The sequence below is a fragment of the Sinocyclocheilus anshuiensis genome, unplaced genomic scaffold, assembly GCF_001515605.1.
Source record: "Sinocyclocheilus anshuiensis isolate Anshui unplaced genomic scaffold, SAMN03320099.WGS_v1.1 scaffold488, whole genome shotgun sequence".
Taxonomy (NCBI): Eukaryota; Metazoa; Chordata; class Actinopteri; order Cypriniformes; family Cyprinidae; genus Sinocyclocheilus; species Sinocyclocheilus anshuiensis.
Window position 1 is genome coordinate 214,773 of NW_015558584.1, and position 17,255 is coordinate 232,027.

Below are 17,255 nucleotides of genomic sequence, written 5' to 3' on the forward strand. Positions count from 1 at the left end.
ACATGCAGGCTGCCCCTTTTTTTCCAATAATTACCAGTGCATTACCAACAGGATTTTATTACAGCTGATGTGTGTGTAAAGTAAAATTATTTTTCTTACCCTAGATCAATCGTAGAGTCATCGTAAGTCAACTATTCATAGGTTGATTTCCCAAGGAAGTGTTAATACTGGTTTGTCGGCTTAGTGTTACATCGATGTCTACGTAACTGACATCTGTTTGTCCAAACATTGGAAGATGGGGGAATGCTGAGGAAACCTGTTTGAAAACAGTTGCTATTACAGTTGTTATTACTCACAACACTACATACTGTAAGTATACAGTACACATTCTTCGTAAATAAATACCAATTAATAGTGTAAATACATACAAAAACATCCTTTAAATATTTGAATGATTTAAAATATTTGAATGAAATTGTAATAACGTCAAATTTGATCAGATACACATCCGTATTTTGTCTATTCCGTTTGGTCCTGCTAATGGCACAGAAATTACACACATTAACAAACACATTAAACAACCTACTGAGTTCATTCTCAGGGACTGAGGATGTCTCCCGGTTTGAACTCAACAGACACTGTCACATATTTAATCTTTTTGCAGGAACACAGACTCCTTATGCTGCTGTCACCAACCTGCTGAGAGAGAAAGACATAAAGAGGGGAAGGAGAGAGACCTTGTTGACACAGAAAACACCAAGCAATCGAAGCACATCAGCATCTAATATGATGCCACATATTCAGCAGAGCCCACCTGCACTCAGATGACCCTCCCATCTGTGATCAGTTCATCTGACGTACAGACACTACTCTACTGTGAAGGGGGGCTGCTGGGACACGCCAATGTGTGGAGTCTGTACATACTACTTTGACATTTTTCCTAGAATGCTTACTAATACTCAGAATTTTGTAGCTTGAATCCAGATCAGCTATATCAAGATTCATATTTGCAGATTTGAGTTTATCACCCTTTGCCTTTCATCTTTATCAACCTAGTTGGTTAATTAAAACAACAATTGAATTATTTGCCTTTTCATGGAATCATAATTGCTAGAACTCCCTAAGAAGCTCAACTAGTTCAAAAAAGACCAGAACAAATCCATTCAACAAGAATTTAAAGGTGTTCCGCAATCAAATGGAACATTTGTATTTATTTTACTTTGATTTCATAAAGCCACCAGTTCTAAAGTAAGAACCATCATTCGTCTTGAATTAGGCAGTAGAACTGTGGTTCATTCAGTTATGTAGCATAGAATTGCGGATCATGAAGGCTTGCTAGTATTAATAATTTGTGATCTAGCCATCTGCTGTAACTTAAAGAGAATGAGAGACATGGAGAGAGAGTATGAGAGAAAAAGCAAGAGGGGTTACAAAGGATCAAATTCAAAGTTCCACTGAATGAACAAAGGATCATTAAGAAATTGTTCAGCCTCAGCCAATGGTGGTAAAGCTTTAAGTGCCTCTAAAAGTTAATAAGGTAATTTCCAAATGTATGTTGTTTAAACTTAAATAGTGCATTCAGCTTTTTCTGCAAAGACCATAATGTTATTAGAGCAAGAAAAAAATCTGAATTAATTTAATGTTGCAGTTACTAATACTCAGAATTTTGTAGCTTGAATCCAGATCAGCTGTATCAAGATTCATATTTGCAGATTTCAGTTTATCACCCTTTGCCTTTCATCTTTATCAACCTAGTTGGTTCATTAAAACAACAATTGAATTATTTGCCTTTTCATTGAATCATAATTGCTAGAACTCCCTAAGAAGCTCAACTAGTTCAAAAAAGACCAGAACAAATCCATTCAACAAGAATTTAAAGGTGTTCCGCAATCAAATGGAACATTTGTATTTATTTTACTTTGATTTCATAAAGCCACCAGTTCTAAAGTAAGAACCATCATTCGTCTTGAATTAGGCAGTAGAACTGTGGTTCATTCAGTTATGTAGCATAGAATTGCGGATCATGAAGGCTTGCTAGTATTCATAATTTGTGATCTAGCCATCTGCTGTAACTTAAAGAGAATGAGAGACATGGAGAGAGAGTATGAGAGAAAAAGCAAGAGGGGTTACAAAGGATCAAATTCAAAGTTCCACTGAATGAACAAAGGATCATTAAGAAATTGTTCAGCCTCAGCCAATGGTGGTAAAGCTTTAAGTGCCTCTAAAAGTTAATAAGGTAATTTCCAAATGTATGTTGTTTAAACTTAAATAGTGCATGCAGCTTTTTCTGCAAAGACCATAATGTTATTAGAGCAAGAAAAAAATCTGAATTAATTTAATGTTGCAGGATCCACTCTCCCTTGCATGTACATACAGAAGCATGACATCAGCTCTTCCTCTGATGTGTCTAAATGATAGATAGCTTGTGATTCTTGCCAAGAGAAATTGCAGAACTGTAAATTACAGCTACAAATTTCAGAGTAAAACTCAAACATTCGGTCTTTCTCAGAAGCAGATCAGTGTTGGGCAGCATAGATGTAGTGAGGTACAAAAAGTCTGTGACAACACTGAAAGTCTGGGAATCAAAATCTTGAAAAATTTATACTTGAAAATAAACAAAGTTTTAGGATTTCAACCATTTAAAACAAAGAAAAATTATAGACATAAATATTCTGATTTAAACCAAAATTCAAAATTTTGGGGTCAATAAGATGTTTTTAAAAGAAGTCCTTTATGCTTACCAAGGCTGCATTTATTTGATGAAAAATAAAGTAAAAAACGGCAATATTGTGAAATATTACAATCTAAAATAACTGTTTATTTTATTATATTTTAAAATTTAATTTATTCCTGTGATATAAAGCTGAGTTTTCAGCAGTTATTACTCCAGTCTTCAGTGTCTCATGATCCTTCAGAAATCATTTTAAATGTATTAGTATATATAATAAATATTTAAAAAAATATATTCTGCACTATTTCTAATGAAAGTACAAAAAAAAAAACAAGTTCTGAAATTAAATAAACTTTTCATTCTTGTCAAGCTGATAATACATATTGTAAAGAAACGCTGCAATCAAATACATGAAAAAACATTTTCACTAGTGGACCCCACTGTATCTGATTCTGCATTGGCCTCCCTGTGCAGCTACAGGGGAGCTTGAGCACTCATGGCCGGATCGATTAACCAAATAATTTGAATTTTAAGCTGAATTTTTTGAAAACAATGGTTTCTTGACTTCTCCCTGAACACTCACCTTCTGGGTTCACAAAGCCTAAACTTGACTCCCCCAAACGACACTTGGCATGCAGTCACCTCTCTTTCACCCTGAAGTTTGCCTCAGAGAGGGAGAACAAGCTCTAAACCAAGTCCAGCTGTGGCAGACTATGGGTTCGCGCTATTACCCCTCCTTAGACCAACCTACAAGCACATATTACTTAAAACTATTTTAGAACATTTGAGTGTGATATGTATGTTTATGCGTATTAGAGTACTATGCTGTTAGCCATATGCTAAAGTCAAACTCAACCGGAATGAATGGAGGAGCTCCATGTCGAGTGTTCCAAATCAGTCACTTATTAAGTTACACTTTAAGTTAGGATTCTGGCTTACAAGGCAGCTCAGTAGGATTTGTAACAGAGCCTCAGTGTACTCACAACCAACTTTCAAGTACCTTTTAAGGAACTCTCTCTTGCTTTAAAGTCTTCTGCTGAACTTCCATTACTCCATTTATCAGATTGGTCATCTTCATTGAGTGTTGTGCACTAGCATTTACTTGAACCATTATGGGCAAAAAATAACTACCACCTAGAAAAATAAGTATAAACAATTATAAAAGAAATAGGTCTCAAGGCCCCGAGGGAACATGATTGGTTTTAAGGACCCATGTCCATGTAAGGAAGTAAGTAAATTTTATTTATAGAGCATTTATAAATTCAGCTTACACTGACCAAAGGGCTGTACAGGACAATTATAAAATACAGTAAAATATAAAATAAAATTCAGTAAAAATCAAAGATAACAGTTACCAATCTATAAGTTAATAATCAGGAAAGTCTATAGAGTAAAGATGTGTTTAGAATGAAGTCTAGATTTAAAGACAGAAATAGATGGAGCACTCTTAATGTCAGGTGGCAACTGATTCCATAACCGTGGAGCAGCAATTGAAAAGGCTCTGTCACCTTTAAATCTAAGTCGTGACCGTGGGACATATAAAAGAGCTCTGTTGGCAGATCTGAGAGACTTAGGAGCTGAATTAAAAAAAACAAGATCAGAGATTAAGATGGAGCTTGTCCATTAAGAGCTTTAAAAACAATTAACAAAAATTTGAACTGAATTCTATAAAAGACAAGAAGCCAGTGACGAGAAGAGAAGCTAAAATTGGAGTGATATGAACACCTTTTTTTGCACTAGTTAATAGACCAATAGACCAAGGTATAAAGAATTACAATAGGCCAGCCGTGATGTGATAATTGCATGAATTACTTTTCCCAAGTCTTGAAAGGAAAGTGTTTATTTAAGTCTGGAAATGATTCTAAATTGATAGTAGCTGTTTTTAACAACTGAGCTAATTTTCTTTTCAAGACAAAGCTCAGAGTCAAAAATAACACATACATTTTTTGCATGTGACTTAACATATGGAGTAAGATTGTCTTAAGTAACCGGTTATAGAGTTTCTGGTTTTGGAAGGACCAAATCACCTCAGTTTTTTCATTGTTAAGCTGGAGAAAATTATTTGCCATCCAACATTTAACATCCTCAAGACAGTCCATGAGCGGCTGCATAGAATGTCTAGATTTTAATGGAACATACAGCTGAGAATCATCAGCATAGAAATGAAAAGAAATGTTATATTTCCTAATTATATTACCAAGCGGAAGCATGTACAGATTAAAGGATAATGGCCCCAAAATGGACCCTTGAGGAACCCCACAGGAGAGAGAAACAGATGATGAGAAAACCTGGCCAATAGCCACTGAGAATGTCCTGGATTTAAGGTATCACTCAAACCACAGTAGTGCTGTATCCTTAATGCCTAACCAATGTTTAAGGCGTGACAAAAGGATATTGTGATCTATCGTGTTAAAAGCGGCACTCAGATCCAGTAAAATCAAAACTGCATTTTCACCAGAATCATCCGCAAGTAACAAATCATTCATTACTTTTAACAAAGCCATTTCAGTGCTGTGATGAGTTGTAAAACCTGATTGAAATGGTTCAAGTGCCTGAGTCAAATTTAAAAAAGGAAGTAAATGTGATAGGACAACTTTTTCCATAACTTTTGAGAGAAATGTCAATTTTGAGATAGAACGATAATTATTCAGACACTTTACATCAGCATTGGGCTTTTTAAGCAACGGCTAGACAACTGCATGCTTTAAAAATGAGTATTAGAGTAAGAAGGAATAAGGGAGTATCGATTGCCAGCAATCTTTAAAAAAAAAAAACTCAAAAAACTCTCATAAATATCAAGAGATGGTTCTAATTCATTAGCGATGCAAGGATTAATTTTTGAATTTATAGTGCTGTTTAAGATTGTAGGGGTGTGAGAATATTTACTGATAATATCAGAGAAGTATTTTGCTCTTGTTTTTAGCTGCTTTCTGAACATTCGCCAGGCAGTTTCTAAAGATTTCAAATGAAAGAGTTAGATTATCTTTTTTCCATCTCCTCTCTGCTTTCCGACAAATCTGTCTAAGCGAACGAGTGGATTCATCCAACCATGGCTTTGATTTAAAATTTGGGGATTTGTATTTAAGAGGAGCTGGTTTATACTGGTTATTCTGGTTTAAGAGGAGCTGGTTTATACTGGTTCCTAAAAACAATAGCCACCCCACCTCCTCTTCAAACACATCTTGGAGTGCTAATAAAGCTACAGTTTGATGGACAAAGCTCACCAAAGATGGATGACTCGCCAGCTCCAGTCCTTGTCTCAGTTAAAAATAAAGAACGACAAACACACAGGCACCATGTTGTCCGTCAAAGTCATGCTGGATTCACATGCTGGATGTAACTTCTCTTGGTTAATTGACGTTGGTCCATAAAATAAAAACAGTCATCCCATGTCCTATTAGCCAAGTAGAAAAACACTAGATCCGCCATCCACATGCTCTCAGTCTGGAAAGGACACAATGATTTATTATACTCTATGTTTTCGGATTGGGGCAATGTTTGTGTGTACTGACAGGAAACACAACATTTAGTGAGGGCTTTCAAAACAGCATTACCACAGAGCCAGGGCCAAGACAAAATGCCACCCACATTTAGAAGGTTGTTCTTGTACAGCTCTAACAACCATGGTAACAAAAAATCAGATAGCCTTATCTATTTAGTCAGCCACTGCTAAAATACAAGCATCGAGAAACTGTGATTCGTTTTCTTTTAAGGTCAGGTTGACAAATCCTGAACTCGAGCACTCAAAAGCAGGAAACCCACTCAAGTGAAACCTTGCAGTTTGCAAGAAAAGGCTCATTTGTGTGTTAATTGAACTGATGTCAAATAAATGCTATCTCTGCAATTCACGTCTTCTAATTCAAGCAAATGTGTTTAAGATTTGCCCAAGCATTTGAATCCTAACAAAAGGAGGACAATAGTCCTCTCTCGGTTCACTCTCAGACATATGGAACTGTTCAGGAGAACAATAATCGCCTATTCTCAAAGCAACTCAATTTTTACGACTGCATTTCTAGTAATGAAATGAAAGGCCATTAATCTCCTTTTATATGCATTATCTATATAAAATAAATTCACTCACACGTTAGTGATCTTAATGTGAGCAACTCATCCATGCATTTGATTTATTTAAAATAAATAAAATAAATAAAATAAAAAGTCCACATCGTACATTTTTTTTCTTTTCGATATTTTACTTCGATGTATATGTCACAATAAGAAAAGAAAATATGTCGCTACTTCCATCGCAACTTTAACTGGTTTATGCTAGTTTCCTAGCCTAGCCAAGCTTGAGTTTAGCTGAGTGGCCAGCTGGCCTCCGAGACTAACCAGTAGAAAAGAACCCAAAACCCTTCTAAGCCACAGATCAGAGTGGAAAACCAACTAAGACTGTTAACCAGATTAAGCTGTTTTTTATAGGGAAAGGCAAAACAAGCCACTCTAGTGGGCTTGTTTTGAGTTCTCAGACTACGTTGTAAAGCAGTTGTGTATGTGCTGACTTGCAGCAAATGCCCTATAACAAGGCCGCCTCGAATTCACAATGAAAGCGCAAAGTAAAGATGTGATGAAACAGAACAAGCTGTCATTCTGCAGTGCTAAGTGCTAGAATTGTCTGACGGCAATCAAATTCATTATGCTGACGCCAATTATGACCGTGGAAAAGAAAGAGGGAGGAAGGGATGAAGATATGGAAGGAAGGAAGGAGCAGGGGGAGGGGTATGAAGATCCTGTGGGAAGTGATTATTAATTCATTGTGAATAGTGATGGATGTTTATGCCTCATACTTTGCTTGTGTTTGGACTCGTCCATTTTTTCTTTGGGAATATACGGCACAGATCTTCTCTAAGCTGGTTGTATTGAACGTTAAGCCATTGTTTATTTGATTGCGTCATCTCTGAATGTGTCAGTGGCTATCGTCAACCTCCATTAATCTCCCTTTCATCTCTTTGGCTTTGCAATGCTGAGACAGATTTTCACAAAGAAGGTTCTCTCCTTCTACAGAGGCTTTGATCTGATCCTCCCCACCTTAGTGAGGGCTTTCAAAACAGCATTACCACAGAGCCCGGGCCAAGACAAAATGCCACCCACATTCAGAAGGTTGTTTCTTGTACTGGTCTAACAACCATGGCAACAAAACATCTGACAGCCTTATCTATTTAGTCAGCCACTGCTAAAATACAAGCATAGAGAATACCGTGATTAGTTTTCTTTTAATGTCGGGCTGACAAACCCTGAACTTGATCACTCAAAACCAGGAAAACGACTCAAGCAAAACCTTACAGTTTGCAAGATAAGGCTCAATTGTGTGCTAATTGTACTGATGTCAAATAAATGCTATCTGTACAATTCAAATCTTCTAATTCAAGCAAATGTGTTTAAGATTTGCCCAAGCATTTGAGTCCTAACAAAAGGAGGACAATAGTCCTCTCTCTTTTCACTCTCAGACATATGGAACCTTTCAGGAGAACAATAATCGTCTATTCTCAAAGCCACTCTATTTTCACTTTATTGAATAAACATTTACAGATAGACAGCAGACTGCATTCCTAGTAATGAAACGAAAGGCAATTAGTCTCATTTTATACACATTATCTTGGCATGAAAACTAAATTCACTCTATTTTTTAACACGTTAGTGATCTTAATGTGAGCAACTCATCCATGCATTTGATTTATTTAAAATAAATAAATAAATAAAAATAAAAAGTCCACATCGTACATTTTTTTTCTTTTCGATATTTTACTTCGATGTATATGTCACAATAAGAAAAGAAAATATGTCGCTACTTCCATCGCAACTTTAACTGGTTTATGCTAGTTTCCTAGCCTAGCCAAGCTTGAGTTTAGCTGAGTGGCCAGCTGGCCTCCGAGACTAACCAGTAGAAAAGAACCCAAAACCCTTCTAAGCCACAGATCAGAGTGGAAAACCAACTAAGACTGTTAACCAGATTAAGCTGTTTTTTATAGGGAAAGGCAAAACAAGCCACTCTAGTGGGCTTGTTTTGAGTTCTCAGACTACGTTGTAAAGCAGTTGTGTATGTGCTGACTTGCAGCAAATGCCCTATAACAAGGCCGCCTCGAATTCACAATGAAAGCGCAAAGTAAAGATGTGATGAAACAGAACAAGCTGTCATTCTGCAGTGCTAAGTGCTAGAATTGTCTGACGGCAATCAAATTCATTATGCTGACGCCAATTATGACCGTGGAAAAGAAAGAGGGAGGAAGGGATGAAGATATGGAAGGAAGGAAGGAGCAGGGGGAGGGGTATGAAGATCCTGTGGGAAGTGATTATTAATTCATTGTGAATAGTGATGGATGTTTATGCCTCATACTTTGCTTGTGTTTGGACTCGTCCATTTTTTCTTTGGGAATATACGGCACAGATCTTCTCTAAGCTGGTTGTATTGAACGTTAAGCCATTGTTTATTTGATTGCGTCATCTCTGAATGTGTCAGTGGCTATCGTCAACCTCCATTAATCTCCCTTTCATCTCTTTGGCTTTGCAATGCTGAGACAGATTTTCACAAAGAAGGTTCTCTCCTTCTACAGAGGCTTTGATCTGATCCTCCCCACCTTCTCCAGTGGATAACAAAACCAGATGGATCTGAGTTGTAATATGGCCAGAAAACCCAATGAAATTTGCTTTATAGTTGCAGCCCGTGTGTGCAGATGGTCTTTTCCCATCAGTGATCTGAACACTGAGATGCTAGATGTAGATTTCAGGCTGATTTTATAATGTAACATCGAATGTCAAGTGTCAGAAAAGGTTCTCCATTGTGCGACTGCTCTTGTCTATATTTAATGGATTGAATCTCTGCTCCTCTGAGAGTGGCGCGAGATAGACAGAGAGAAGGAGAGAGAAAGAAACACTTTCTTTGATGAAGTGGAGCAGGTACCATCATTAGTGGCCGTCCTGTGTGAGAAGCTCCATGCCACGGGGACGTGATTAAATCAGATCCTGTAAGGCAGCTTTAAAGAGGCCTGAACAAGCAGCTGCTTTCCAACATAGTAAACATTTAGCATATACTGAAAAAAGAATCTGTGCTGTGTTGTCTCTCTCTGATTAACCCGTTCATTTATAGCCCAGCTGACCTGCTTCGCTTCATTATATTTTGTGGTTTGGAAATACATTCAACATGCATTTTTAATTTGTTTTAGCATTTGCGCAACATGCTTTCCCTTTTTTCCCGTTTTAGTGGGTAGCGGCAGACGTCTTCATTTGTTTAAAAAGCCTACAAACAAACAGATTGGACATTTACTACAGTATGGCCACAAAATGACTATGATCAAGCTAATTCTTTGGCGCAAAAAGCCCACAGTGGTGTCCAGAAAAGGAACTGGCAACCGAAATTTGTATAAACAGGTTTGAATGTTGTGTACATCTTGAGCATCCGTTACAGAGAACAAATTAGCTGTATGAAAATTGCGCCGTCTGAATCCATCAACACAACCGGTGATGTGGGACGAAAATAATATGACTTACTGCACTTGGAGCACTTGGTGGAGATGCAGTCTACCATAATCCCTTCTTTATGATGCCAAGTGAAGTAATGCAACCGGCCTACACAATGACTCCACACAACTCTGCGCATTTATGAAACCATAAACTGAACATTCATGAAAGAAACATTGGGAAACTTCTGAGACTCTGAAGCAAGCGTGTCCCTCATCAAATGGAGCCGAGTTGAGAAAGAAGTTGGGCAATTTTGTGTTTACACATGTGAATGAACAAATCACTTTCTGCTAACCTTTTTTACATTGATAGCTTGATCCCTTGGAGTCCTGATCCAGATTAGGGGAAGAAAATGAAGATTGTTGAATTACGAGTTACTTAATGCTTCACTTCTGAGCCCATCAGGAAATGGCATTATGGCAAGAACATCATGAAACTCAGAGAACGTCAAACTCAACCACAAAACCACTTCAAAATGGAAGCCAAGTCTAGCAGCAAACCCTAGGGTTGGCATCAAGAACTGTGAGATAAAGAGAGAAGGATGGAGGCAAAGCACATTAGGTAGATTTCAAATGGTAGTATTGTTTTTGAGCATATACAATAAAGTGGTGTGATAAAATTGGCCACAAAGCACAAAGACGTATTGGAAGAAATGCAATTTAGCTGCTTCTTTGAGTCTGCTTTCTGTTGGCAGTCATGGTGAACTTAGATTGCCCTGATGCTTGAAAAACTCGCAAAGATGAATTGCTTAATCCTCTGTCTACCCCTCACATATGTTGTTAAATCATTGCGGACCAGTTTGTCAAGACAATGGAATGAAGAAAAACTTGAGAGCAAGCAATCAATCATTTTTATACATGTTCTCTATACTATCGGGAGCCTTTCTTTATTCACTCTGAAACAAAGTGACATTGACAAAAATTCTCGAAATATTAACAATTTACAAAAAAATAAGCGTATAAATCTAATGGCAATCCACGCAGGAATAATGTATATGGGGACTGTGACTGCCAAAAACTGTGGATCAAACAAGAATGTTTGATATAGCTAGTTTTTCAGCCCACAAATGTGATGACAAAACTGATGAATGCAGTATTTATGGCAAAAATTGAACAATGCTGGGGAAAGATGGGGGAAGAACAGTGTGCGTGTGCTGCTAAACATGGTTAGATGAGTTCAGCACATACATAATATAATTTTATAATTTTTTTAAGGTCATGCAAAATACTAAACAAAATATTCTATTTATATTACTTCCATTTCAAAGTTTGGGGTCATTAGAATGTTTTGAAAGAAATTAATACTTTTATGCTGCAAGGATGCATTAAATTAATTAAAAGTGACTGTAAAGACTTGCTACTCATAGAAGCCTGAAAAGAAAAGTTTTCCACAAGAGAATTAATCAGCACAACTGTTTTCAATTGTGATAATAAGAAATGTTTCTTGAGCACCAAATCAGCATATTAGAATGATTTCTGAAGGATCATGTGACACTGAAGACTACAATAATGGCTGTTGAAAAATCAGCTTTGCCAACAGAGTAATAAATTAAAAACATTTTAAAATATATTAAAATAAAGAACAGTTATTTTAAAGTGTAACAATATTACCAACCACAAACGTCTGAACAGCAGTGTGTAAATACTGTACTCAACACACAGAAGGCGTCTGGATAGGCTCCAGCATCCAAACGATCCTTCTTAGGACAAGTGGTTTGGAGAATGGATGAATGATTGTATATACATGTCCTGTATAAAGACATTTTCATAAATGTCCTTCATAAATTAAATGGACACAACTGCACACACTTTCCAAGTTGTCTCATACAAATGTCACTAACGCACCACCTGCCAACCTTCAGAATGCTCCCCCATAACCTAAACATTTTAGATTCTGTTGCTCAGAACTGATCCAGGGTCCTTTATCACCAGTGGCTAAATCACAAAGCATTTTGTAAACTGACAAGTACATGTTCATGTTCATTCAAACAATGACTTCTAAACTGCTGAGTCTCTTTAGCTGCAAAGAAAGTGAAGGAAGTGCCTGCACACTTCATCAACATACTCAACAGTGTACTCCTACATACTTAGTTTCAGTCACGGCTATGTCTTTTCATTTATCAAAGATGTGAGCAAGTTCTTATGCAGCTCTGCAACAGTTTGCGTTGGCGTTGCTTCAATACAGTTAACCTATTGAAAAACTGGAGAAGCGGCATTGCTAGAAAAAAAAACGTCTTTGCAGTTCGAGAGTTTTGCTTTTTCCCTAAAAAGTCAAAGTCAAACAAGCTATTGAGAGATTTCTGACTGAAAGAAAAAGCTTTGAAGTGGAGTGAAAGCGTTTTCTTTTGATCTGTGTTGAAATGCTAAATACGTGTCAGTGTGGACATTTGTTCTAACACGCTGGAGATCCAAACAGAGATGATGAGCCTGTTGAAAGAGAACTAAAAAACAACAACAATCTTTTCTGGAAAAACCAAGTTTTCTACACATCTCTCTGCATGCAATGACGTTTGTGATTACAGGGAAAAACGATACATCAAGGATAAAGCTGGCTTTTGTTTTAAAGTATGTGTGACTTGAAGGAACAGTCTAATCAGTAATAATAAACAGAAACGTTTCAGTCATGGACTCACTTTCTCAACTGTACCAGAGACAGTGACTGAGTTCAAGACAAAGGGAGAGAGACTTGGCCAAGGAATCAGAGGGATAGAAAGGATACTCTCCGTCCCACAGGACAGGAGATAATGAGTTCCTTTCTACGCAGTTAGTTTTCCTAATTTCATAAACATGTTTGATTGATTAAATGCTCCTGCGACATCCAGACGATATTTCATTATGGTCATGTGGACATGCGATGTAAAGGTTAAAGTAGACTGTTCTGCCAATAACTGAACTGGCCAGCAGAGATAAGCCTCCGTTTTTCCAGTCCACAGTCGTCTGTCTTAATTTAGCAGGAAGACGTCTAAGAAAAGTTGGAAAAGTAACAAGTGATGAAAATATTATCTCAAAGGTTTTGTAGCCATGAAAGAAATTACCTCACATTCAGCAACTATTTGCTTTGAAGCAGTGGAAAAACTTAACTGCTGCTTAGAGGCTGAATCAATTCATTAATCTGTAAGTTTTCTAAAGAATACTATAAAAAAAGGGAAAAAGATGTATGAAGAAAGATTATAGTTAGCTAAATCTAATGCCATAAAAAACACTTTTGTCACTTGAAATAAAATACTAACAACAATAAAATAAAAGGTAATCTTATTTTATTTTAGCTAGTTCCCAAGGTAATATATATCTCATTTTCATTTAGTTTAACTTGTGTACTAAAAATACCTAAAACCAAAACTGAAATAAAAATCAATAAAAACTATACAGACATATTAAAAATAAAAACAAATAAAAAAAAACATGCAGCAAAAATCACTGAATCTTTCGAATGAAAACGGATAAATATTAACATAAGTATTCTTTCAAAATATGAATTAAAACTATAATAGCAACTCAATATGAAAAAAATACAAACATAACACTGGAGGTTTGTAAGTACAAGTAAACAATGGGAACCATTCACTAAGGCCTGACTCAAAAACATTATTGACCAATCCTGCCATAGAAACTATTCCAATTTTTCAATACAAGTTAATAGAAAAACTATATTTGGGTAGTTTAAAATGCATTTTATGAAAATTATCCAAAGATATGGTAAAAAGCAGAAGAGCAGTTCTGTTCATTTAATCTTATCACTTTATGTCAGTAATCAGATTCTATTCTCTTGTCAATTGACAATGATAAGCATGTCTAAGTTATGATTTGAATAATTTAATATCTTTAAAGGAAAACGAGTGATGTGTCAATTCTTTCCAGCTAATGTAGGAATTAAATCCCATCAGTTTTTACCACTATATGAACACTCACGCTGTTTACAAATACAATGCATTCTTATAGGATGTTCTGTAAAGTTTGTCTGACGCAACAGTAAACAAGTGTGCACATACACAGTCCAATCAGCATTAAGGATACTTTAAATGTGTAAACCTAATATATGATGTTCTTAAGCAAACCACACAATGTTCCAAACACTCATTATTTCAACTGACAGGCCACATTTGAAGCAATTGTTTTTGAATAACACAAACCTGAAGTTATCCATTCATAATAAACACAGCCTGCCTCTGTGAGGTATTTCTTGGAGCGCAACAAAGAGCTTTCTGTGTAACCTCAAGGGCCAAAAGCAATATTTTCATGTGCAAGCCATACCTGTCCTCTGATTTCCTGTCTTATGTAAGATATCCTTATACACAAGATAAGACTGGTCTGTGCTGTGTTAAAACAAAAAAGAGAGGGAACTTGACGATTTAAAGCAGTCTGATCTAGCTGACTGAGAAACTCCATTAAAAGTGTTGCTAGACAAAGAACACCATACTTATGTAATGAAAGAGACTACTGTGCAGGCACATACACATTTTTAAAAGGGGGGTTCTTGAAAACTCTCTAACGTACATAAAGTTGTTTTCTAGAGCATACAAAATCCATAATGCTGCTCTTCTGGTAAGTCTGGTTTGGTCTTCTCATTATAGGTACGCCACAGATAGTAAGAGACCTCAGTGAAGCATTACTGTTCCCTTGAGTACTGAAACCATTGGGTGGAACCGTGGAGGCTCAACGATTAAATCACATCATACTTCCCTGCTCCCAAGAATGAAACGTTTCAGACACCGTCGCTAGATCGGCAAATCTGACAGACAATAAGGCGACAGCAGCGGAGGATTTCACAAAGAGCCTCTTTCAGATCCCCTTCATTTTCCCGCAGTTTTCAACAGCAGCTTTGACGCTGTCTGTCATGACTTTGGTGCCACAGCCCGGTTACTGGAGCCAAAGCTTCGTTCCCACAAACGCGAGGGAAGAGCAAAACGTCTAAATAATTATACCGTACTAAACTCATAATGAATTTAGCAGGACTAAGAGTTTACGATAATGCGCGTCTATAATTTTTATAGTTGCTTCCATAAATAGTTTACCCACATGTCCTTACGTTTTACATTTTTAACTCAAGTTGCGTTGGCCGGTATCTTTTTGGATTGGTGATGGGAATTTCGTGTATTTCTTTCTAACTGTTCGGATCAATAACAAAATAAAGCTATAATTCTTTACGTCATTAATTACATCATTAGGTGGTGCCTGGGGCAAGTTCAAGCTCAAACCGGTGTGCACCGTTTTGCTACGGTTTCAACTCCACTGGCTTAAGATATTTTTTTATTGTATTTATTTATTTAGTCATTTAGCAGACACAATCCAAGGTGACTTACACATGAGGACAATAAAAGCAGTCAAAACTAACAAAAGAGAAACAATATATAAGTGCAAATGACAAGTCTCGGTTAGCCTAACACAGTACACGTAGCAAGGTGTGTATTATATATATATATATTATACACACACACATATACACACACACACACACACAAAGAAAAACAAGTAGATAGAATAGAAAAAATAGAAAGCTAGTGTTTGTAAATAAAAAAAATTAAAAATTTGATAAATGTAGATAAAGTAGAATTAAAATAGAATAGAACGTGTTAGAGTTAGAGGGTCAAATAAAGGTGTTCTCAAACTGTTTGTTACCCTTTTTTTCCGATTACGTTTTATAAGTAAGATTTATTTTAATTGGATTATTGTAATTAATGTCACAGCTTATTTGTTGAGGACATGATTCAGCTCATAAAAAGTAAATATTACAACCTAAATATATTTTACATTTACATTAAACAATACTACAATTACTATTTCGGCTATAAGGTTTGCATTGTTTTAATAGAAATTATATTTGTTAAAATCAACTCTGTCTTGTTTGTGTATTAATAAAATTGTCATTCATTAAATTCAAAGAATATAGGCTATACGATTTATTTGTTAACATTTCTGTTAGTTGGCTATTTTAGTAACCACATCCTCGGTTCACTTCAGCTGTCAGCTTCACATCGATTCTCTTCATTAGAGACTTCGTTAGAGACTTCACAAGAGACTGTTCTTGGTTGTTCATTGTAAGATTCGACTCACCAATGTGATTCATTGGCTTGTAATTCATAGTCAATTCTGACAATCAACTTCTTCTGTGGGTAATAGAGAATAATAGAGATTGTTGTTGAGTTTTGATAGCCCATTCATTCTAAAAAAGAAAGAGAGGCATTTATGTTAGTCAGGGTCAGGGTCAGGGTCAGGGTCAGGGTCATTGACGAGGTCGGGGATCAAAAGTTCAGGCAAATTCAGCGTTCACAGAAAACCTACATGCTGGTGAATGTCTCCATCTAGCGGCTAAAAACAAACAACAAGACATTTAAAGTGCCAATACTCTTCGATTAGTCTACTATGGTATTACGCAATTCTCACAATTAATTAAAAATGTGGTCTGTAATAATGCAACCACAGCAGAAATAAACATGAGATTTGCTGAATTTACTCCCCTCAACAACCAGCAAAGGGAGACTATATATTGTATATAACATTCATATCAATATTTCAAATTATAAGCTGCATTGAACTAACTCCATCCTTGCACACCCCCAAAAAATGTTAAGGTGAGCCTGAATTGTGGCATATTACTACATTCAATCTGAACAAATTGACTATGACAAATTATAAAAATATTATCATATAATAAATATTTAAATTGAATATATTTAAAATATATTGAAACATTAAATATAAACTCAATAAGTTTAAATTGCTTTGCCTTTGACCAACCTTTTACACACCTGAAGAAACTAGCCTAAAGTAATTATTGACTCGGCCTTTTGTAGGCTACGCATTGAGCTTCTGTTCTATTGTAGACTGTTTTATTAATGTTGGATATTATTAATTAAATAGTTTATTTATTTTGTTGTTTACAAAATAAAGACATTGTTTAGCATTTGAAGACTATAATATTAGCATGTTATTAAACCATTATCACAGAACAATTCAGTCACTGAAAATGCTTGAAAACACAGACTGGAAAGTAACATACACAGACCAGAGAGCAATAAAACATTAGTAATTGTGGTGTTTTGGAGGTAACTAAGGTTACAATGATAAACTGTCAGTGTGGGGGGAAGTACAGAGCGTAGTATCCACGTGGCGCAGTAGGTGGCAGTGATTTGCCTTGTCCCGTTGTCGGAGGGGAGTGGTTTAAATGCCAGGATCATTCCCCCCCCCGCCCACCC